This window comes from Onychomys torridus, chromosome 2, assembly GCF_903995425.1.
Source record: "Onychomys torridus chromosome 2, mOncTor1.1, whole genome shotgun sequence".
NCBI lineage: Eukaryota > Metazoa > Chordata > Mammalia > Rodentia > Cricetidae > Onychomys > Onychomys torridus.
This window is the reverse complement of record NC_050444.1, coordinates 161,679,303-161,703,542: the sequence shown is the minus strand read 5'-3', so window position 1 is coordinate 161,703,542 and position 24,240 is coordinate 161,679,303. Positions and strand designations below refer to the sequence as shown.

General features: G+C 44.0%; 1 protein-coding gene across 5 annotated transcripts in view; it reads right to left on the bottom strand.

The window, feature by feature from the left end:
- Positions 1 to 13,196, bottom strand: part of Rere (arginine-glutamic acid dipeptide repeats) — a 376,646-nt gene extending 363,450 nt beyond the window's left edge. For all 5 annotated transcript variants that reach the window (XM_036177343.1, XM_036177344.1, XM_036177345.1 and 2 more), the window contains exon 1: positions 13,078 to 13,196. The gene's annotated coding sequence lies outside the window, so the exon portion shown is untranslated. The remainder of the gene's footprint in view (positions 1 to 13,077) is intronic.
- Between the last annotated feature and the right edge of the window lie 11,044 nt (positions 13,197 to 24,240).

Below are 24,240 nucleotides of genomic sequence, written 5' to 3'. Positions count from 1 at the left end.
AACACAGGTCCTCTGGAAGAGCAGCCAGTGCTTTTAACCATTGAGCCATCTCTCCAGCCCCAGGCCCATCTAATTTAAAAAAAAAATAATTTAATACACAGCTCTCTATTAGTACTCTGGCCAAAGGCCGAACTAATACATTTTGGGGGTTACTAGAATGAGGTATTTGTTGTTGGTTTGGTGTCTTTATGTGTATGTATTCACATGTACATAGAGGTCAGTATTGGGTATCTTCCTCCGTCTCACACCTTACTTCTTTTTCAGGGGGGGAGAGGGTGTGAGACATGGTTTCTCTGTGTAGCTTTGGAGCCTGTCCTGGAACTCATTCTGTAGTCTAGGCTGGCCTCAAACTCCTCCCAAGTGCTGGGATTAAAGGCGTGCGCCACCACTGCCCAACCCCACATCTTACTTTTTTAAATATGTATTACTTTTATTTATGTGTGAGTCTGTATGAATGAATGCCATGTGTGTGCAGGTGCCCATGAAATCCAGACAAGGGCATCAGAGCTGGGTTTACGGGCAGTTGTGAGCCACTGAATGTGAGTGCTGAGAACTGAACTCAGCTCCTCACCTCAGCAGGAGCAGTACAAGCCCTCAACTGATGAGCTGTCTCTCCAGTCCCTTTGTCTTAGTTTTAAGACAGGTTCTTCTCTTACTGACCCTGGAGCTAGGCTTCTGCTAGACTGGCAGGCCAGGAAGTACCCTTCCCCGCCCCCATTTCCATCCACCTTCCTAGAGGTGTGGAATTACAGGTATGTACTGTCACAACCTGCTTCTTTTTTTTTTTTGGTTTTTTCAAGACAGGGTTTCTCTATGTAGCTTTGCGCCTTTCCTGGATCTCGCTTGGTAGACCAGGCTGGCCTTGAACCCACAGAGATGTTCCTGCCTCTGCCTCCTGGGATTAAAGGCATGTGCCACCACTGCCCAGCTAGGAAAAATATTTTAAATAAAGTTAACATGCTGTGGATGCTCTGTGTAAATAAAGTTCTGATTGGCCAGTGGCCAGGCAAGGAAGTCTAGGCGGGACAAGAGAGAAGAGAATTCTGGAAAGTAGAAGGCTGGGGAGAGACACCGCCAGCCGCCGCCATGAGAAGCAACATGTAAAGACACTGGTAAGCCACAAGCCATGTGGCAAAGTATAGACTAACAGAAATGGGTTAATTTAAGATAGAAAAGGTAGATAACAAGCAGCCTGCCATGGCCATACAGTTTGTAAGCAATATAAGTTTCTGTGTGTTTTCTTGGTTGGGTCTGAGCGACTGTGGGACTGGCGGGTAAGAGAGATTTGTCCTGACTGTGGGCCAGGCAGGAAAACTCTAACTACATTAACACATTTTTGGTAAAAATGATGAGATAAGAGTAATATTTTTGGATACCATACATATTACAAACTAAAATTAGAATGGTCATACTTACTCAATGGAAATGAGTTTAGCCGTACAGGTCCATGGCATCATCTGTGTTTCTTGTGCTGTTGGCTATGACTAAGATTGTTCATACGCTGGGCAGTGGTGGCGCACGCCTGTTATCCCAGCACTCGGGAGGCAGAGCCAGGCGGATCTTTGTGAGTTCAAGGCCAGCCTGGGCTACAGAGAGAGATCCAGGAAAGGCGCAAAGTTACACAGAGAAACCCTGTCTGAAAAAAAAAAAAAAAAAGATTGTTCACACTACATCATTAGGCAAAATACTGCCTGTAACAGTATTTCTTTAGGAGAAAATAACTTGCTTTAAGATCTGTCCTCAAACATGCTTTCAAGGAAATATAGAGCTGAGAAAGAAAGGCAACCAAAATGTATAGGCCATATTGCATGATGATAAGGCACATGGAGATCTCTATGTGCACACCATTAGATTAGAGACAGGTCTAATGTAGCTCAACTGGCAGTCTTTTCCCCATTCTTAGAATAAAAATAGTGTTCATACAATTGATGGCATCTTTTATTCAAGCAACTCTAGAATATATCTAATTTTAAATCTGAGTCTGTAGTCTGACATAATTCAAGGAAAATTATGCCTTTAAGGGTTTACAATCTAGAGGGAAACACTTAACACCAAAATACAATGTTTTGCTCCTGGTTTTGGTCTGCTTATTTTTTGGATGCAAGATCTTGCTATGGTAGCCTTGGCTGGCCCAGAACTCATTATGTAGACCAGGCTGGCCTCAAACTGGCATCAATCCTCCTGTTTTGTCTACCACATACTAGGATTCCAGTGCACATACCACTACACTGAGCTAAAATACAAATATTAATAAAAAGGTTAAAAAACTTAAGAACAGCATGATTATGTGTGTCTTTAATCCCAACATTTGGGAGGCAGAGGCTGGCAGATCTCTGAGATCGAGGCCAGCCTGGTTGACAGAAAGTTCCAGGACAGCTAGAGCTACATAGAAAAACCCTGCCTCAAAAAGAAAAAAAAACAAAAACCAGGTACTAAGAAGTGGAATGATGAAGGCAAAACAACTTCAGGTAACATGTCCTCAGCAGGGATTTTCATTTATTGGTTGGTTGTTTTGTTTGAGAGAAGAGACTGTGTCTGTGTGTAACGGAGGGAGAGAGGAATTTGAGAGCCTGTGTGTCCACGTGGAGGTCAGAGGACAACAGGAGTTAGTTCTCTACTTGCACAGCAAGAGCATCTTGACCCCTCCAGCACTCATGTAAAAAGCTTGGTGAAAGCAAGATGACTAGTGTGTAGATCAGCTAGTATGCGGTTCAGGAAGAGGCTGTGCCTTAGAAAGAAAGTAGAGCCAGGTGGTGGTGGCACACACCTTTAATCCCAGCACTCAGGAGATAGAAGCAGGAGGATCTCTGTGAGTTTGAGGTCAGGAAAGGCTCCAAGGCTACAAAGAGAAACCCTGTCTGGGGGGGACAGAAAAAAAAAAAAAAGAGAGAGAGAGAGAGAGAGAGAGCGCGCGAGCGAGAGCGAGAGCGAGCGAGCAAGCGCAATTCAGACAGGCACCTATGGCCTCCAGCACACGCACACCAAATGTACACAAGCCCACAAAACATGCAAACACACACAAAACACACCCCACAGCTGCACAAAGGCAAAATCCAGGAATAAAGCAGAAAATAAATGATGCTTCAACAAGGCAAGGGCAGAGGAAAAATGATGCCTCGTGAAAGGTTTTAGTCTGTCACTCTCCTGAGAACCAGCAATGGCTAGCTACTTCCTGTTGTTATAAGGTAGTACTTCACAGTAACCAGACAAGGAAAATGAAGACTTCCTAACCTGCCATACATACCGCTTCCTTTGAATTCCTGTGGTAATTTAAAAATAAACTCACAATTTTTAAGACTCTGGGAGGTATTTTTATTTATGTGTGTTTTGCCTGCATGTATGTCTGTACACTGTGTGCATGCAGTACCCACAGAGGGCTAGAAGAGAACATTGGATTCTCCAGAACTGGAGTTACAGATAGTTGTTAGCCACTACGTGGATGCTGAGAACAGAACCTGGGGCTCCTGGGAAAACAGCTGATAGAAACATCTTCCCAGACCCTCACAAATTTTTTAATGCTGCTCTTTTCAAGAGCAGGCCCTGGGCTAGAGAGATGGCTCAGAGGTTAAGAGCACTGGCTGTTCTTCCAGAGGTCCTGAGTTCAATTCCCAGCAACCACATGGTGGATCACAGCCATCTATAATGAGATCTGGTGCCCTCTTCTGATGTGCAAGCAGAACACTTCATACACGGTAAAGAATGCTACCAATTAAAATCTGTGTAAAGGTTACCTATGTAGAGACGACATACTCCTATTTAAAAAAAAAAAAAAGAGAAACTTCTTGAGTGTTGGCTCTACTTAGTAACTTAATTCCAACTAGTACAATATGGCAGAAGAGATAATATTTGCCAGACATAGTGGCACACTCCTATAATCCTGGGGCTCAGGAGGCAAAGGTAGGCAGATCTCTGTGAACTGGAGGCCAGCCTGGTATATATAGCAAGTTGCAGGCCAGTCAAGGCTACACAGTGAGACCATGTGTCAAAAAGGTGTGTGTGTTGGGGTCAGGGAGAGGTGATATCTGACTTCTAAGATGAAGTCACAAATAGGGAGAGGCAGGCCTGTGCTCCCAAGTTCAAAATCACGAGGTCACTCAAGTAAGACTGTGGAAGAGTTCTTGTGGCCAGCACTGGCAGTTCTCTGCCCACACCCATTTGAGGAGACATGCTGGAAGTAGATCCTCCAGTCCTAGCTAACCTCAGGAAATCCTTGTACCAGAACAGCTCAGCTAGGCTACCCTCAAGTACTAGGTAAAAGATGCTGCCTGTGCTGCCATATTTTGAGGTACTCTGCATACAGCAATACAGCTCTATAGTGGTTTGTCCCTAAAACACTATGTACTCACAGTCAGGGTATACCAATGGTCAATATAACATTAACTCCTAGAAGGCTGTCTTCATCTACATATCTTTAGGCTTAACCTAATCAATGGCAAAGTCAAGAATTTTACGTGTTAAAAGATTCTTGCCAGTGTCTATAAACTGAAGTGATTAAATTCTAATACTAGAGGGGGCTAGAGAGACTAAGTGCACCATCTGTTCTTCCAGAGGTCCTGAGTTCAATTCCCAGCAACCACATGGTGGCTTAGAACCATCAATGAGATCTGGTGCCCTCTTCAGGCAAGCAGTCACACATGTTTGCACAACATTGTATACATAATAAATATTTTTAAACTGCATTAAATAAGAATCCTAGCCTTAGATAAGAAAGTGGGGGTAAAAGAAAAGTAACTACTGATCTGATTGATTGGACTGAGAAATGAAATAAAAGGTAACAGATATTGTGCCCAAATACAACCACAGAACAACATGTAGATCAGAGAAAAGGCAGGGCCTTTTTTTCACCTTGGACATAATACGTTACTTGAAGAAAAATAGTGCAGAGCAATAAAGCACTAATAATAATTATAGGCCGGGCGGTGGTGGCACATGCCTGTATTCCCAGCACTCAGGAGGCAGAGGCAAGTGGATCTCTGTGAGTTCAAGGCCAGCCTGGTCTTCCAGGACAGCCTCCAAAGCTACAGAGAAACCCTGTCTCGAGGGGAAAAAAAAAAACTATAACCTCTATATTTAAGATTTTTTATTTTATTTCTAGTTAGGCATGATAGTTCACACCTTTAATTCCAGCACTTAGGAGGCAGATACAGGTAGACCTCTAAATTTGAGGCAAGACTGGTGTACAAAGTAAGTTCCAGGACAGCCAGGGCTACACAAAGAAGCCCTGTCTCAGCCAGGCAGGGATAGCACACACCTTTAATCTCAGGAGGCAGAGCCAGGCAGATCTCTGTGAGTTCTGAGGCCAGCCTGGGCTACAGAGCAAGTTCCAGGACAGGCTCCAAAGCTACACAGAGAAACCCTGTCTCAAAAAAAAAAAAAAAAAAAAAAAAAAAGAAAGAAAAAGAAATGCCAACAACAACCATACTAGATGTCAGTAGAAATGAGGACAGGAAAAACTCAAGAGCCCTAACAAAAACCAAAGAAATCCCTTTAGCTAGATCACAGGGCTCAGAAAGCCTTTCACTCTCTATGTCCCTGCACATGAGCTGACATCCAAAGGTGAGGATCTTGCCTAAGTGTAGCCCATCTGGAGGACAATTTATGGGACAGTCTGACCCTAAGCCCTTAGCCAACACTAGCAATAACTAACCGCCTAGCAGATGTCTCTTGGGAAATTTTAATTACAGATAGAGTCCTTAGTGGAAGTGGAAACACAGAATAACCACACAAAGAAAGTAGAGATGAACAGCAGAGTTAAGGGCAGAGGATTAGGAGGCCACACCTGGCTGTCCAGTGCTCTGAGCAAAAAGACTTCCTTCATTAAAAACTCCAAGTTGGACCTACTACTGCTTTACATAGGGGCTCTGCCTAAGAGAAGAGGATGGCAGGTCAATATGATTTCAATCCTCCCATGATCCATACAAAAAAGGGAGAGAAGAGTGAGACAGCTGAGGGACACAGAGTTTGGATTCTAAGAGTATCCAGGAGCTGATGGCATGGCTCAGTAGTGGAGCATAAACACAAGCAAAGCCCTGAGTTCCATCACTAGCATCACTGAAAAATGAACTAAGAGGCACCAGTTAAAATATACCTAAAATGGGTTGGGGATTTAGCTCAGTGGTAGAGCGCTTGCCTAGCAAGCACAAGGCCCTGGGTTTGATCCTCAGCTCAAAAAAATAAAAAAATAAAATATACCTAAATAATGTTTTCATACACAAAACATATCTAAACCTACAGTCAGAGTCCTTGCATCCCATTTACTCATTAATCAGAATTGCTCTAGGGTGGATAACATTCCCAACACTGCCAAGGTTCTGCCACAAAGGGAGGTTTCCCAAGCTGCCCCAGGCAATTTATACATGCAGACACAAGCCTGTATTTCTACCTAGTCACACTCCCTCTGAATGGTGCGTGTGTGTGTGTGTGTGTGTGTGTGTGTGTGTGTGTGTGTGTGTGTATGCTCACACGCATATGCACACTCCTGGCACAAGAAGGACGTAAGGAATCAGTCCTCTGGGAGACCGGGGGGCATGTAGAGGTGCCAAGGAATATGCCCATACATGCTGTGGTGTGTGTTAGCATGGAATTTTTCCAGAAGGGGCTCCCAGCAGCTAAGACTGTCTAGAGATGCTGCAAGGCCCATGCTCACTCACCGCTCTCTTCCAGTTTGGTGCAAGCCAACAGTGCAAACACTGCCCCACAGAGTGGCGACCTTATTGCTAGTCACTGCCTTTCAAGGGTGTGGCTCAACAAACTGCTGAAGAGACAAGACATACTGAGTTGCTAAAGCTGAAAGGCTCCACACCAGACAGGTTCCAGCACTGACAGGCACTGCCAAATCTAGAGTTCTATTCTTCTGGGAGGCCTGACCTTTAAAAGCTTCAATTTCTGTTCCACCTTTTCCCAGTATTTGAAATGACTGTGAATGTTTTATGTTCCTGGCAATCCCAACATCCTAACCAAAGCCCTTAGAAGTCACATAACAAACTAGTTTAAAATTAGAATACAACCACGACTTCAACCTCAAGACGTCTACACTGATTCCTCAAACAAATGTTCTGTAAATTAGAAATGCTATTTTGTAATGTAATCACATAAGAAAGATTTCACAGCAAATATATTACTTATGGTTGCTAGTATATTAGCAAATTTTACCAAATTAAAAACAATTCTAAGTCAGGCAGTGGTGGTATATGCCTTTAATCCCAGGACAGAAGCAGGCAGATCTCTGAGTATGAGACCAGCTTGGTCTACACATCGAGTTCCAGGACAGCCAGGGCTACACAGAAAAATCCTGTCTTGAAAAATCAAAACAAACAAACAAAAAAAAACAAAAAAAAAAATCTAAAGCTACATGAGACCTAGAACCTCCCCCCCCCCAAATCTTTTTACACTGGCACAAACAGGTCTTTTTTTGGGGGGGCGGGGGGTTGGTTTTTCAAGACAGGGTTTCTCTATGCAGCTTTGCACCTTTCCTGGAACTCACTTGGTAGCCCAGGCTGGCCTCGAACTCACAGAGATCCGCCTGCCTCTGCCTCCAGAGTGCTGGGATTACAGGCGTGCACCACCACTGCCAGGCTTCAAACAGGTCATTTTACTTGCACACATAAAGGAATCTTTAAGGGACCATCAGGATGGCTTATCTGGTAAGGGAGCTTGTCCAGGAAGCCTGACAAACTTAGATTCCCAGGAGATACACATGGCAGAAATAACTGACTTCCAAAAGTTGTTCCTGACCTCCACATGTATACATGGGTGCCCACACAAGCAAGTATGTACTTCCCCACCCCAACACTAACAGTTTAATAAATAAAATTAATTGTTTTTAATTTTTTCATGGCTGACCTGGAACTCACTGTGTAGACCAGGCTCACAGAGATCTGACTACCTTTGCCTCCACAGCACTGGAATTAAAGGCAGGTGCCACCAAACCTGAATAAAATATTTTTCTTAATTTAACCTTTTTATTTTATGTGTTTTGGTGTTCTGCCTACTTGTATGTCTGTGCATTACATGTCTATATGTGTGCAGTGGTCTAAGAGGGTCAGAGGAGGCTGTGAGATCCCCTAGGGCTGGAGTTATAAATGGTAGTGAGCCACATATGGAAGCTGGGAATTGAACCTGGGTCCTCTGGAAAAGTACCCAGAACTCTTAACCACTGAACCATCTCTCCAGGCCAAAATAAAAAAATAAAAAAATAAATTTTATTTATTATATATACAGTGCACATATCCCTGCAGGCCAGAAGAGGGCACCAGATCTCATTACAGATGGTTGTGAGCCACCTTGTGGTTGCTGGGACTTGAACTCAGGACCTTTGGAAGAGCAAGCAGTGCTCTTAACCTCTGAGCCATCTCTCCAGCCCCTAAAAAAATTTTAAAGAATTTATGTTAAGTTTTGTCTGACCTAGTTACCAAATAGAAAAATATGAATTGTATCTTAATTAATTGGCACACTAACAAATCTTTACATAAATCACAATTCCAGGCCAACACGGAAGCACACACCTATTATGTCAGCACTAGGAGGCTAAAGCGGGCCCCAGTAGCCTGAGGCCAACGTGAACTACACAGCCAAACCTCCAATACACATGTGTATGTTGGATGTTAATTGATTAAATTTAAAAATCCAATCAAAACTCAAAGCTGGTAAATATTTGGGCATACTAGAGTTATTTGTAGTCAGATGTTCACTGAAATAGCATAAGCAATCTTAGTAATACTGTAACGAATATTTAAATGCACATTTCTCACTTTAAAAACACTAGAACCGTGTTAGACAAGAAGCTAAGCACAAACTAACATGCTTGCCAAAAAATCACACTTAAATAGGCTATGCAAAGCTTCAACTGTGGACTATCAGGGTGCCAGTAATTAATAATTACTCACATATGATTCAAGACAAATTTCTGGTGATTAAGAAAACCTGTGACCATGGGGTTGGGGATTTAGCTCAGTGGTAGAGCGCTTGCCTAGCAAGTACAAGGCCCTGGGTTCAGTCCTCAGCTCCAAAAAACAAACCAAAAAAAAAAAAAAAGAAAGAAAGAAAGAAAACCTGTGACCAACTAGAGTACAGTGCTATCAGAAAACGTACAAAGAACGTTTGTGGTGGTGGAGCACGCCTTTGATCCCAGCACTTGGGAGGCAGAGGCAGGCGGATCTCTGAGTTCCAGGCCAGCCTGGTCTACAGAGCCAGCCTGGTCTATAGAGCGAGTTCCAGGAAGGATCCAAAGCTACACAGAGAAACCCTGTCTCGAAGGAAAAAAAAAAAAGAAAAGAAAAGAAAAGAAAACTTACAAAGAACAATAGTGTAGCGTCCTTCCCATCTCTCCCTCTCTCTACAGTATAGTGTCCTCCCCCTCCCTCTCGAGTTTGTGGGGGTAGAGGGAGATGAAGTTCACAACTAGGTTACACCAATGATTCATTTAAAATATGAATTTCCTGCTATCTTAACCTTTAAATCAATAGTAAAAGTAGCTGCCAAAAGCAGTTAGCAGGACAGCACACAATTCCCAAGGAACTCAGTATATACAACTTGATTTTACTACTTAAATGTTTTACTGATTACTGAGATTTGAACAAGATGTGAAAAATTCAAAACCAATTTTAAAGTAGTGGGTACTCAGGGTATTCATAATTATGTTCACTACACACAGGGTCTTGGTGTGCAGATCATATTGAGTATGCCTGTGCTTCCAGGACCTGACACTGCTTCACTATCAGCTCAATGTTATGTACATTACTGCAGGACCTGGCAGTGGATACTGTCTCATTTAAAGAAAAAACACAAAACAAAAAACTTGGTTTACTGACCAGTAAGTGAAAAAGTACTGGAATATTTTCTTTCTTGATTTAGGTAACCCTTTTAGTTCAAACTGGCTTCTAGTTACTTTAGTTTTCAACAAAACATTGGTAGAGCCTACACTGAACTGAAATCACCTGACTATATTCCACTAAACACTACATTTAAACTGTTCACAATGTGCTGCAAGACACAAGCTTAGGGAGAAATCAGCAATGACACTCTTAAGAACAGACAGTCTGCAGTAGGTGTTTACAGCTACAAACCTCTCTAATTGGTCGTTGCATTAAAACTGACATGGGTTAGGACCCATGATGATAAACTCCTATGAGGCATTTATCAAGCAGATTATTTATAAAATTGTACATTAGTTCAGAGGACTCTGAGGAGGAATCTATCATCTACTGTGTTAATTTGTATACACACTCAAATTTTTGCTAGCCTCCAGCTTATTAAAAAAAAAAAAGAATCCACAAGCCATTCTATCAGGCTTAATAATAATAATATAATACTGATAAAACTATTGAAAACACTATTGCAATACAGCACCATTACCTACACAAAATTGCTGATTTTAGTGACACTTCCCCACCCCAACTTCTCGGCCTCTCTGTCAGGGAGTGGTATTTAAATCACAGAGGAAAATCTCTAATGCCAGAGTTTTACTTTCTGTAAGGTAAATTTATCTTTTTAATACTACTAAAAATTTTCTTAAAGGAACACTAGTGAGTATTGTTTCCAACAGCTGGAATGAAAATAAGCCCCTATTTTGTTCTAGCTTAAGACAAATACATTTCTCATAAAAAGAAAGAGCATCAATTCAAAGGAGTCCTTGGAAGTCACAATGTGAAAATACCCCTGATAACAGAACAAATTAATGTCAAGACACAGCCAATAATATAATAAGGCTGCGATGCAAGTGCGCCTGTCAAAGGGCATCTGTATTAGCAGCCTGGGGAAGTGGCATTTGCAGAAAGGCACAGCCGCTGTGTTTAAAAGAAAATCATTAAGCCTCAGCCGTTAATCCCCTCCCCCCATCCTCTTCACTGGATCGTCAAAGCAATTAACCAGTAGAAGGTGCTATTCTACAACCCACACGTATTCACGATAGCCTCCATCCTTGGCCCAGAGCTGGATTAGGCCAGGTGGACTCTCAGGCCTGTCCAGTGTTCCAAAGGGCCTTTATCCCAGCCCCCAATCAGAAAAGCAGATCTTTTCTTAAAACACTATTAAAAACAAAAACTACATTGATGAGTCAATGACCATCAATCAACCTCTCTCTCTCTCTCTCTCTCTCTCTCTCTCTCTCTCTCTCACTCACACACACACACACACACACACACACACACACACGTAATGTTACCAAATACCTCAAATACAATCTTTATCATTTTAACTGAGGGAACCTATTTCTACTTAGAAAGACCCCAGCCACACTCAGTAAAATAAAAATCAAGTGAACAAATCTCTGTCCCTAACAGTCAGAGGTGATGAGAAATGTGAAAGCAGAGAATGTTAAGCCAAGCCAAGTTTATCTTTATACAGACAATTAAAAAAAAGAAAGAAAGAAAGAAAGAAAGAAAGAAAGAAAGAAAGCAAGCAAGCAGCAGAAAGCAGGGCTGTGAAGAGAGGAAGGGGAACAGGAGCCTTCTGAACATGCTCCAGAGCCTCCTTTAGTTTCCCATGCACTCATCTGCCTTGCAAAGGTTGGGAAAAAGCCAGACATGACATAGGTGAAAGAAAGCTGAAAAAGAAAAGCACCTTCCCTTCCCCCATCTTCTCTCCTCTCTCCCCAAACAAGCTGTGTCTGTCTGTGCAAGCCTAGTCCCAAATATGAGAAAGAGGATGAATGTGTGTATGGAAGAACAATGAGTCCTCAGCCTGGTTTTTGTGTGTGTGTGTGTGTGTGTGTGTGTGTGTGTGTGTGTGTTGTGTGGGGGGAGGTATGTGTGTGTATGTGGGAGGTGGGGGTGTGGTGTGGTGTGTGTGTGTATATGTGTGTGGTGTGTGTGTGTGTATATGTGTCTGCCTCTGCCTCTTTTACCTTCGACCTCAACAACAGAGAAAACTGGGAGCCAGCTTTCACCCAGGCGAGGCCATCCCTTCCATGGATTTGCTTGCAATCAAAAATGGTGTGTAACTGAAGAGTGGAATTAACTCAGCAAATCCACGGAAGGAAATATCTAACCAAAGATGATTTTATTATTGTATAGATCCGTCCTCTCCCCTCCCCCATCAGACTGAGACTGAGAAACCAGTGTACACCAGACAAAAAGGGCTCTCTTTAAATGGAAAACAACTATAAAAGCTGTTTGAAATCTAAACAGGATGTATTCGTTTGAGTTACCCTAAATGTCTGTTCTGTAATCCACCAAGTTCACCCTCACCAGTTAATCTTTTTTTGTTTTAAAAATTGCTTTGGAGAAGGCTATTTCAAGACTCACACAAAACTACTTTCTCAGATCCACCTTAAAATAGCAGCACATACTGAAACATTTAAAGCACCCAGTTTCTCAAGGGCACATTCTGCTTAAATCAATGTTTGAAGTCTGTAATAAAAAAAAAAAATTGTAAGCAAACCTTGGAAAAGACAGAGGATAATGACAATTCAACAATGAATAATTTTATTTTCCTTTCAACAACTTCTCAAGCAAATAGTTCCAATACTCCCTTCAACACAAGATACATTCACCCCATTCCACATAAAACTACCTTCTTCCTATAACCTTAAAAAAATAAAGAAAAAAGAGGAGGCACCCTCTCTGAGAGCAGAACTTAAATCATGACAGAATTCTACGCTGCTGCAAGGCTGATTTGGTTCCACAATTTTGGAATCACAGAGCAGAGGAACAGAGACTTGATAACACAAAGGAGGAAATCTTCCCCCTAATGTGAAATTAGACTTTAATGAGTCAGTTCCAAGACCCCCACCCCCCACCCCATTCACAAACATCCAAGAAATGCACAGCTTCGCGTCCTTCCCTCCCACAGTTGAGCTGCTCGGCAGGGAACAGTTGAACCTCAGACTCGTAGGAGAGCGTGCCTAAGCAGCCGAGAGAGCAGGGGTCAAGAGGCACGTAGGACAGTCACCTGGCCCGCACAGGACTCAAGCCAGCGTCCGGCCCACGCTTCCCCGAGGGCTCGCCTCCACTCTCAGCCTTCGCTTTCCGCCCCAGCCCTCACGGCTGACCCCTCGGCCCTCCCCGAGCACCCCGACCCCGGAACGAGGGGCGGAGGAAGGCAGCCCGCGGCGCGGCGCCGACAACTTGGGACACTTACCTTCCCCTCAGGCGCTACACCATCAATGAGAGGGGTGGCGGCCCGGCTCCGGGGAAAGTGCTGGGACGGGGAGGGAGGCCGCGGGGGCCGGCTGCGGACCGAGGGCGGCGGGCGCGGGGCCGAGGGGGCCGGCCCGCGGGGACGCGACGCCGGGGGCTGAGGGGCTTCCCTGCCGGGACTTCGACCTCCTCGGGTGGGCCAAGCTTTCAGCAGCGGAAGCCCAGGACCATGTCTGGTTTTGTGTTGGGTTTTTCTTTCTTTTTTTTTTTTTTTACCCCCAGAGGGCGAGGGGCTCCCAAAGGAGGATGGTGGCTTTTTTTTTCCTTCCCCTCAACTAGGAGAGAAAATGAGGCGGAGACAAGGTGGGGAGCGCGTGAGGGGACGAGGCGCGGGGAAGGAGGCGGGGACCGAGGCCCGGCGTGGCGAGAGGCTGCGGAGCGCGGGGGGCGGCTCGCGAGCGTCTGTGGGAGCAGCGGCACCTCCGCGATGGTGGCGGAGCCGCGGGGCTGCTGCGCCGACCCGCCGCCCACTCCGCGCTCGGGCCCGGCCCACCTCGCAGTATCGCGCCTCGCCACTGGTGTGTCTGGGCGTGACGTAAGGGAAGAACGGTCCAATAGGGGGCGGGGGGCGGGCCTAGGGGCGGGAGTGTTTGCTCCAGCTCACTCTTCCATTTTCTTTCTTTTTTTTTTTTCTTTTCTTCTTTTTCTCTTTTTTTTCTTTTTAATAAAATGAGCAAAAGAAAAGGCAAGGGGAGAGGCCAAGCTTTGGCGGTGGCGCGGCTGGGCCTCTGGGTGTGCGCTCCGGGCGGCGGCCGGAACCAGTGCGATGGGCTCCCCACCCCGGGAGCGGCTTTTGTGCAGGGTCGGCCCTCCCTGGCCGCAGGCCGAACTCCCGGAGGCCAGCCTCTGAGCTGTGATCCTCCCGGGATAGCCTCCCTTCAGCGGCAGGTCTCAGGGGTGGACTTGGCGGGTGTCCACTTGCTCTTGTTATTACCAGGGTCATAATTTGCTTTTTCAGCCATTTGAGAGACAAATCCCTGTCCCTTGAGGTCCAAGGAAAGCTACAAAGTGGGCTGGAAGCATTTGTTTCCAGGCTGAATTCTGACCGGCTGTTTATAAGGTCTTTAATGTGTGACCAAAACTGAATTGAAGAAAAAGAAAAGTAGAATTGGTAAATTGTGCTGCTTATTTGATGAGAATAATAAAAATTCTCATTTAAGTAATAAAGAACGGACCTCGAGAGTTGGCACCGAAGTCGGGAACACATACTGCTCTTTGCAGAGGACCCCAGTTAGGTTCCCAGCACCAACATCAGGTGGCTACTCCAGCTCGGGGGATCCAACACTCTCATCTGGCCTCCATGTGCACACATCTACACACACATACATATGATTAAAAAATCAAAACAAAAATATTAGGAATAGAAAACAGACCATAACCACAGAAGGTTTTTTAAAAAGAGAGCAGTAACTGTGCTATGCTGGGGGAGCAGGCAGTAGACAGTACCACCAATGCATGGTGGCTCATGCCTGTAATCTTAGCACTAGAGTAGAGGCAGGGGGATATCAATTAGAGGTTAAGGCCCACCTGGTCTACAAAGTGAGTTCCAAGCCAGTGAGAGCCTCATTCCAGACTGTCTCAAAAATGCCAACAAAAAGAGAAAGGAAGCAGTCAACTACCACCTTTGAAAACTATTACTATATTCCCACTATGCTCAAAGACACAGTCGCCATGTCCATCGCAAACTACAAGCTTAGGGCAGGGCAGGCCAAATGCTCCTATTCTACTTAATATAATTTATAGGATTGAGGGGGTTGGAATTTTTAATTATAATTACCAGTTTTTGAAATGCATATCATGTTTATTGAGTTCATTCACAGACTCTGGCATGAATCCAGGGTGAATCATCAGCCTATTGTTAGTTTGTTAATATTCTATAAATGCTTATTGGTGTCCTTAAACCATAGACTCTTCTCAGAGGAGTTAAGGTTTGTATATAATAGAATAATTAAGGGATAGAGCATAGCTCAAAATAATTCACCCATCTATTTCAAATAAAGGGATAATTTTCTCTTTGGAATATCTATCCAGATTATAATTTCTACATCCAAGAGTTCTTTTAAGAATAATTTCAACTAATAGATGTCACTGAACTGTGTGACGCAAGAGCTCTAAAAAGAAATGAGGTCTTTTTCTTATTTATCATTTATTTCTTTATGGGGTATGTGCATGATACAGCGCTCCTGCGGTGATCATAGGACAATTGTCAGAAGTCTTGCTTCCCTTCTTCTCCTATATGGGCTCCAGGTTTCCAGTTCAGGTGGTTAAGCTTGGCAGCAAGTGCCTTTATCTGCTGAGCCCCCTCGAAGGCCCACAAATAAGCTTGTCTCTATCTTTCTGTGGCACTTTCAGCAAGAAAAGACTCTGCTTTCAAGTGTAATGGGAACCTGGGGCTAGAGAGCAGGCAAATGCTTATTTGCTGCTCTTCCAGAGGACTGCAGGACCCATGTAGAGCCTGCTAACAAATGCCCACGACTGCAGTTCCTGGGTCTCTGACACGCTCTTCTGGTCTCTGCAACGCCTGCACACACATGGGCATACACACATTGTGAGATGCACAAACACACACATAAAATATAAATTAAGTTAATAATGAATAAAAAAAAGAAATGGGAAATCTAGTTAATTTTTTTTTATAGCTTACTGAATTTTCTGTCATATTCAGTAAACTGTACTCAACCTGGTAGATAAGGATGGAGCTAATTAACAGAAACAATGAAGGATAGTTAATTAGATGGCAGAGTTTCAATCAAAATCTGTGTATATAGATGTACTCTTTCTGGTTTGGTTTTGGGGTTTTTTTTGTTTTTTCTTTTCAATAATTTACTTATTTTAATATTATTTACATTGGTGTTTTGTCTACATGTAAGTCTGTGTGAGGATGTCAGATCTTGGAGTTAGACAGTTGTGAGCTGCCATGTGGGTGCTGGGAATTGAACCCCGTCCTCTAGAAGAACAGTCAGTGCTCTTAACCGCTAGCCATCTCGCCATCTCTCTTGTTTTTTGTTTTTTTTTTTTTTTTTGTTTTTTTTGAGTCAGATTTCCTGTAGTCCATACTGGTGTCATAGAGGAAGGCCTTGCTTGAACTTCCTTTCTTAAGTATGTATGTACTGACCAGGCATGTTGGTGCATGTCTTTTTTTTTTTTTTTTTTTTTTTTTTTTTTTTTTTTTCAGTTTTTCAAGACAGGGTTTCTCTGTGTAGCTTTGGTGCCTGTCCTGAATCTCTCTCTGTAGACCAGGCTGGCCTCGAATTCACAGGTATCCACCTGGCTCTGCCTCCTGAGTGCTAGATTAATGGCATGTGCCACCAATGCCTGGCTATTGGTTATTGGTGCGTGTCTTTAATCTCAGTACTCAGGAGGCAGAGGCAGGTGGGGTTGGAGGTCAGTCAGGTCTACAGAGTGAGTTCCAGGACAGCCAATGCTACACAGGGAAAACCTGTCTCAAAAAAAAAAGAACTACTATTAAAGCAGGAGGTAGCAGCGCACGCCTTTAATCCCAGCACATGGGAGATAGAGACAGGCAGATCTCTGTGAGGTTGAGGCCAGCCTGATCTACAGAGTGCATTCCAGGACAGCCAGAGATATTACACAGGAAATCCTATCTCAGAAAAACAAAAACAAACAAAAAAAAAGAACAACTATTAAACGCTGACTGAAAAGGTTATTGTGCCTCCAGAATGTTACATTCTTTCCCACTTAGTCCTGACAACAGCCATGAAGTGGGTTATTATCACCTTCCCTTTAAAGGTCAAAGAACCAGGACTTAAGGAGGTTAAAGGATTTGTGGAAGGTAAAGAGGTCAAATATCTAGTGGGATTTTTTTTTATCCATAAGAAATTAGAAATTCTTTCCTTATTCCCTTTCTAGCAAGCTTTGGGAAATGGGAATTATTTTTTTTGTTTGTTTGTTTGCTTGCTTGCTTACTTGAAACAGAGTGTCTCTGTGTAGCCTTGGCTGTCCTGGAACTCACTCTGTAGACCAGGATAGCCTCAAACTCAGAGAGCTGCCTGCCTCTCCCTCCCCAGTGCTGGGATTAACGGTGTGCACAGCCACTACTTGGCTTATTTTTGTTGTTGAAATCTGGAAATGTCAAAGACTTTTGTTAGTTTTATAACCTCAATATAGGCAAGTTTGTTGTTCCTGTTGTTGAGATAGGGTGTCATGTAACCAAGCTGGCTTTGAACTCCCCATGTAGCTAAAGATGTCCGTCACACCTCCCTAAAAAGTGACTTTTAAAGATTTGTTTTTATAGCTGGGTGATGGTGGTGCATGCCTGTAATCCCAGCACTCAGGAGGCAGAGCCAGGCGGATCTCTGTGAGTTCGAGGCCAGCCTAGGCTACCAAGTGAGTTCCAGGAAAGGCGCAAAGCTACACAGGGAAACCCTGTCTCAAAAAACAAAAAACAAAACAAAAAAAAAAAGATTTGTTTTTATTTTTATATGTATGGATGTTTTGGCTCCATATATGTCCAGGCACCATTTGCATGCCTGGTACCTGCAGAAGCCAGAAGTTGTCAAATTGTCTGAGACTGAAGTTCCAAACAGTTGTGAGCCACCATGTGGGTGCTGGGAATCAAACCTGGATCCTCTAAGAACAGCCAGTGCTCTTAACTGCTGAGCCATCTCTCCAAGAAGTGATCTTTTTTTCATCTACTTTTGTATACATAGAAATTAGATCAGAGGTTGGGGATTTAGCTCAGTGGTAGAGCGCTCGACTAGCAAGCGCAAGGCCCTGGGTTCGATCCTCAGCTCAAAAACAAAAAAGCAAAAAAAGTAAAAGAAAGAAAGAAATTAGATCAGAATTTTTGGGACAGGGTTCCTCTGTGTAGCCATGGCTGTCCTGGAACTCACTCTGTAGACCAGGCTGGCCTCGGAACTCACAGTGCTCAGATTAAAGGCGTGCATCTCCACCAGGCACTTTTTCTGTTTTTGAGGGAGGGTTTTACATAATCTGGGCTGGCCCTAGTGTGTCCCAGCTTGCCTGGTTCTGTTTGCTTTTTTTAATTTTATTTTCCATTTTTTATGGGGTTTTGGTTTTTGCTGTTTTTGTTTTGTTTTGCTTTTTGTTTTTTGTTTTCTCTAGACAAGGCCTGGATATCCTGGAACTCACTCTGTAAACCAGGCTAGCCTAGAACTCAGAGATCTCCCTGCCTCTACCTTCTGAGTGCTAGGATTAAAGATGTACACCACCAATGCCTGGCCTTTTAAAATTAAATTTTTAACCTTTTCATTTTATTTAATTTTTTATGTGAGTTGGTGTTTTGCCTGCGTGTATGTCTGTGTGAGGGTGTCAGATCTCCTGGAACTGGAGTTATAGACAGTTGTGAGCTGCCATGTGGATGCTATGAATTGAACCCGGGTCCTTTGGAAGAGTAGCCAGTGCTCTTAACCACTGAGCCATCCCTCTAGCCCTGTTAATTATTATTTTTAAAAAACAAATTGTTTTGTTTGATTTTTGAGATGAGATCTCACTATGTAGCCCTGGCTGGCCTAGAACTTGCTTTGTGGAACAAGCTAGTCTCAAACTCAGAGGTAACTGCCTGCTCCTGCCTGAGCTAAAGGTGTGTGCCCCCATGTCTGCCTTCCATCTGCATGTTTAGAAGAATGAATTTGGACTTCATGTGTAGGAAGCACAGTGAAGCTTCCTCCCAGCTTTATGGCCCTTGCTACAATCTTACAACCTGAGTTCCATCCCTAGAACCCAGATAGCAGACGGCAAAACTGAAGGTTGACCTCTGACCTTTGCATATGCACTATGTAAAATGTGTGCCCTACACATACACAGACACACACACACACACACACACACACACACACAAAGTTTCTCTGTGCTTTAAAATGTCCTCATGGAAACTGTTTCCTATGAGCCCCAGAGCACGGGGTGAATGCATGGTGAACACAGAACAGGGACTGGCTTTTGACTTCATTAGAGTCTGTTCTGCTCATTTTTTTCTTACTTTTCATCTCAAGCATGGATAATTTTTATAATTAAAAAAGAAAGAAAGAATGCAAGCTCTTTGAACATATGGCTGGTAACTAGCCTTCGTAATCTTCCAGAAGTACTCAAGCTTTGGAACATGTAAATTATTTTCCCCTAAATTGCCTTAAGCAAAACTCGAGTGATTCGGCAAGCCTCGCAACAGACTGAAGCTTGTTTCCAGGCATTTCCGATGGAACCGGCTTCCAAGTTTATGCAGCGGGAATCCAAGCCAATAATGCGCTTTCTTTCCCTCCGGTTGCACTTTTTCAGGTTGAAACAAGAGCAAGTGCTGCCTGCTTGCCTTGCATTTATGGGACCACAGCGAGATTTCATCCGATTTATGATACAGCAGATTTTTTCTTTCTCTGGTCCCTCTGGAACATGTGCTAGGTGACCCCTCAAGCCTCTGACTCTGCCCTGTGCTCAAGGGAAAAATGGGTGTTCACTGTGCTTGCTTCAGTACTTTCGAAGTGGCTGTTAGGTAAAGGCATTTGCTACCAAGCCTAAGGAACAGAGTTCACCACACCACACCACACCACCACCACCACCACTACCACCACCAGGTAGCCAGATGCTGAAAAGAGAGAATCTACTTTCACAAGGTTCCTTTGACCTCCATATATGTGTCATGGCACCATGGCATGTGGACAAATATGCAAACACACATACACACACCAGTAAACATATAAAGCAAAATGACAAACCTAAGCTGGTTATAGTGGTGCATGGGTGTGATCACAACACTCGAATGCAGAAGATTAGTTCAGCCACCATAGTAAGCAGAAGGTCACCAGGGGATTACATGAGAACCTATCTAAAAAGCTAAAAATAAAATGTTTTTTAGAATAGACATCAGAAACCTCTTTCCTTTGTTTGTATGTGACTGCTTGTGGAGAGCAGTTGAGGTTCCCAGTTCACCCACAGACGCTGCTGAATTTTATTTTACGGTCTGTTTGCCAGTAGGTTCAGCTGGGGTGGCCTGATGTTCTCCTCCCGAGTCACACTGAACTTGAGTCACAAGGATGCCTTGTAGATGAGATCTAAGCCCACCTGACCACTTGTGTTTATTAAGAGTCTCATAGAACTTGTGAAAGAACTGAGGGGCAGAGACAAGGAGTTTTATTATCTTGGCCCCAATCCAAGTTTGATAATTGGGAGCCCTGCCTCCTCTGTCTTCCTTCCATTTCAGGGAGCCAGGCAATTCCACGCTTCCTGTTAGAAACAGCTGTCCACTGGTAACTGAGCGAGCCAAAGAGCAGGAGAATTCCACCCTCGGGGAAGCTGCATTTGAAGACAAATATTTTCCCCCTATCTGGTAGATTGCTTAGGTTTACCTTGGAAGAAGGTGTTATTTTCTAGGGACAATAAGGGCATAATAATCAACGCTCAAAACCACACACAAACCCCACTTTCTCTAAAAGCCAAACAAGACAAAGGGACCTTAAGAGGGAATCTTCTCCCCAAAGAAATATATCTTAGTTTCTAAAGTCATGTGTGAGGAGCCCAGAATTGAACAAGATAACTGACAAGGCAGAGCAACTCTCTGATGTAGGAAAAGAACCCAAACCCAGCGCTGCCAGGCAAGTGAGCTGTAATGTCCAGGCTGGACATGTCTGGGACATTCCCCTTTATGCCACATAAGCCCAACTACAATTTTGCTACTGTGTGTGTGTGTGTGTGTGTGAATACGCACGTTGCTGGAGAAGGAACTCAGAGCCCCATCCATACAAGCTAGGCAAATGCTTCAGTACTGAACACTCAGCCAAACAAACATTCACTTAAAATTGTTTTAATTTGACTTATTTTATCTGTGTATGTGTTTTGCCTGCAAATGTGTCTGTGCATCACTTGTGTGCCTGACGCCAGAGTAGGACAGAAGACAACATGGAACCTTGTAGGACTGAAGTGAGCTGCCATCGGATGCTGGGTATTGAACCCAGGTCCTCTGGAAGAGTAGCCAATGTTCTTAACCGCTGAACCATCTCTGCACCCCCACACTTCACTGTTTGTATTTGTTTATTTATTTGTTCATGAGACAGAGTCACACCATGTAACCCTGTCTAACCTAAAACTCTCTAATGTAGACCAGGCTGGCCTCAAACTCACAGGGATCTGCCTGCCTCTACCTCCCAAGTGCTGGGATTAAAGGTGTGTGCCATCATGCCTGGTACATATTTGTATTTGTTTGTTTGTTGCTTTTTATTTTTTCGAGACAAGGTTTCTTTGTGTAACCCTGGCAGTCTTGGACTTGCTCTGTAGACCTGGCTGGCCTTGACATCAGAGGTCCACCTGCCTCTGCCTCCCAAGTGCAGGGATAAAGGTATGTGCCACCACTACCTGGTTTACCTAGCACAGCATTTTTCGTTGAGTTAGTTTGGGAACGGGCAGAAGTTCATGGGAGTGAAGATGACAACTTTCATGAGAGGGTTCTCTCCTTCCACCATGAGCATCTCTACGACGTAATTCAAATCCTCAGCCTTGGTAGCAAACGCCTCTCTACTCAGTGAGCCATCTCACCAGCCCCACTTTGTTTGTTTGTTTGTTTGTTTGTTTGTTTTTGTTTTTCGAGACAAGATTTCTCTGTGTAGCTTTGTGCCTTTCCAAGACCTTGCTTTGGAGACCAGGCTGGCCTCGAACTCACAGAGTCCACCTGCCTCTGCCTCCCGAGTGCTGGGATTAAAGGCGTGTGCCACCACTGCCCAGCACTTTTTTTAAATCTAAAGAAGAAGAAGAAGAAGAAGAAGAAGAAGAAGAAGAAGAAGAAGAAGAAGAAGAAGAGGAAGAAGAAGAAGCAGCAGCAGCAGCAGCATATAGACTTTGGGTCTGGTTCGTTTGGGTGTGTGATTTTTTTTTTTTGCAACTTGTTTTTTTTTTGTTTTTGTTTTTGTTTTTGTTTTTGTATGTGGAGCTGAGGATCAAACCCAGGTCCTTGGGCTTGCTAGGCAAGCGCTCTACCACTGAGCTAAATTCCCAACCCCTTGCAACTTGTTTTTATAATAAAGTTTATGGGGGGGCAACATATAGCTTATCCGTAGACTATTGACCCAGCATGTGAGAGGCCCTAGCTCTATTCTAATATGATTTTTAAAAGGGGGAAAAAGAGGAAGAGGAGGAGGAGGCAGCAATTTGGCCACCGTGATGGTGAACATCTTTAATCCTGGCACTCAGAGGCAAAGGCATACAGATCTCGGTGAGTTTGAGGCCAGCCTGGTCTACACAGTGAGTTCCAGGACAGCATGGTCTACATAGTGAGTTCCAGGACTGCCAGAGTTACATGGCAAGATCTTGACTCAAAAAGAAATGACAAAGTGTGGGGTTACATTTTAATATGCAAGCAACCAAAATGTCCTTCAATAGGGAAAGACATCAACTGTGATACAGTCATTCAGTTGAATATTACTTGACAGTACATGGGAATGAACCACCAGGACACCAGGAGGCCAGGAGGGAGACACAACGCTGAATAAGGGACCACACTGCTGGATTCAAATGATCTGACGTTGTGGGAACCGACTTTCCGGAAAGGCAGGAGAAAAGAGGTAGAAAGAGAAAGAGGGTGACGAAGTAGAGCAGTGGGATTTCTAGGGGTAAAATTATATTATTCTTTATAATAAAGGTGGACACAGAAGCTGGAGAGGACCAGGGCTTGGTTCCCAGGCACCCTACATGGCAATTCATATCCATTTATAACTCAAGTTCCAAGGGATCATAATCTCTTCTGGCCTCCCTAGGAAGCCAGGCATGCAAGCAGTGCACAGACGTATATGCAGGCAAAACATCCCTACACATAAAATAATTTTTGACTAAAAATTTGCCAAGGTCCATAGAATGTTGGCAGGGAAACATAGCTCAGTTGGTAGAGTGCTTATCTAACAGGCACAAAGCCCCAGGTTCAGTCCATAGCACCGCCTACCAGGCATGGTGGTACACCGCTGTGGGCGTGGAGATGAGAGGATCAGTAGTTCCAGGTCATCTTCAGCCACATCGTGAATTCCTGGCCAGCCTGGGCTCCTGTAAGACCCTAACTCAAGATAAATACTGCCAGTGAGAAGCCTCAACAGGTGGGTACTGCTGAAGCCTGGCGACTGGACTCACCTACCATGGTGAAAGAAGAGATCCGATCCTACAAAGTTGTCTCCAATCTCCATACCTTCATGACACACATGCTGCCCCGCCCTCCCCATCACTAATAAGAATTCTTTTTAAGATTGATTTTTCACTGGGCATGGTGGTGTATGTTTTCAATCCCAGTATATGAGAGGCAGAGGTAGGTGGATCTCTGTGGGTTCAAAGCCAGCCTGGTCTACAGTAAGGCCCTGCCTTAAAAGGGGAGAGGGGCAGCCTAGATGACCAGCAAGTAAAAGGTGCTTGTCACCAAGCTTGACCACCAAGTCCAGTTCCCTGATCCCACATGGCAGAAGACAAAGACTGACTACTGGAAGGTGTCCCCTGACTGTCACAGGCATGCCCCATTAATAAATAAATTAATGTGATAATATGTTTATTTACTTTGTTTTCTTTGAGACAGGGTTTCCCCATACAGCCCTGGCTGTCCTGGAACTCGCTCTGTAGACCAGGACAACCTCAAACTCAAAGATCCACCTGCCTCTGCTTTCCTAGTGCTGGCGTTAAAGGCGTGTGCCACCACTCCCTGGAGACTCTGTAATAAAAATAAAAATAGATTAAAATTTTTATCAAGTGTAAATGTGCATATGTGTCTTGTGTGAGTATGTACATATGAGTGCAGGTCCACTTGGAGAACAGAAGAGGACCTTAGGTTCCCCTGGAGTTGGCAGTTGTAAGCCACCCAACATGGATGCTAGGGATCAATCTCTGTGACCTCTGCAAGAGCAGTACATACGCTCTACCACAGAGCCATTTCCAGCCCCTAGAAAATTTTAAATGAAGAAAAAAGGGGAAAAGTAAAAGAAATAAATAAGGATGAATTTTTAAAAGGAAAGGGGGCTGGTGAGACAGCAAGTGTGCCTATCATCCAGTCTGATGGCCCCGGTTAAGCCTCTGCGACCCACCTAGCAGAGGAGAGAACCAACTCCCACAGGTTTACCTCTGACCTCCACACATGTGAATCTCACACACACACACACACACACACACACACACG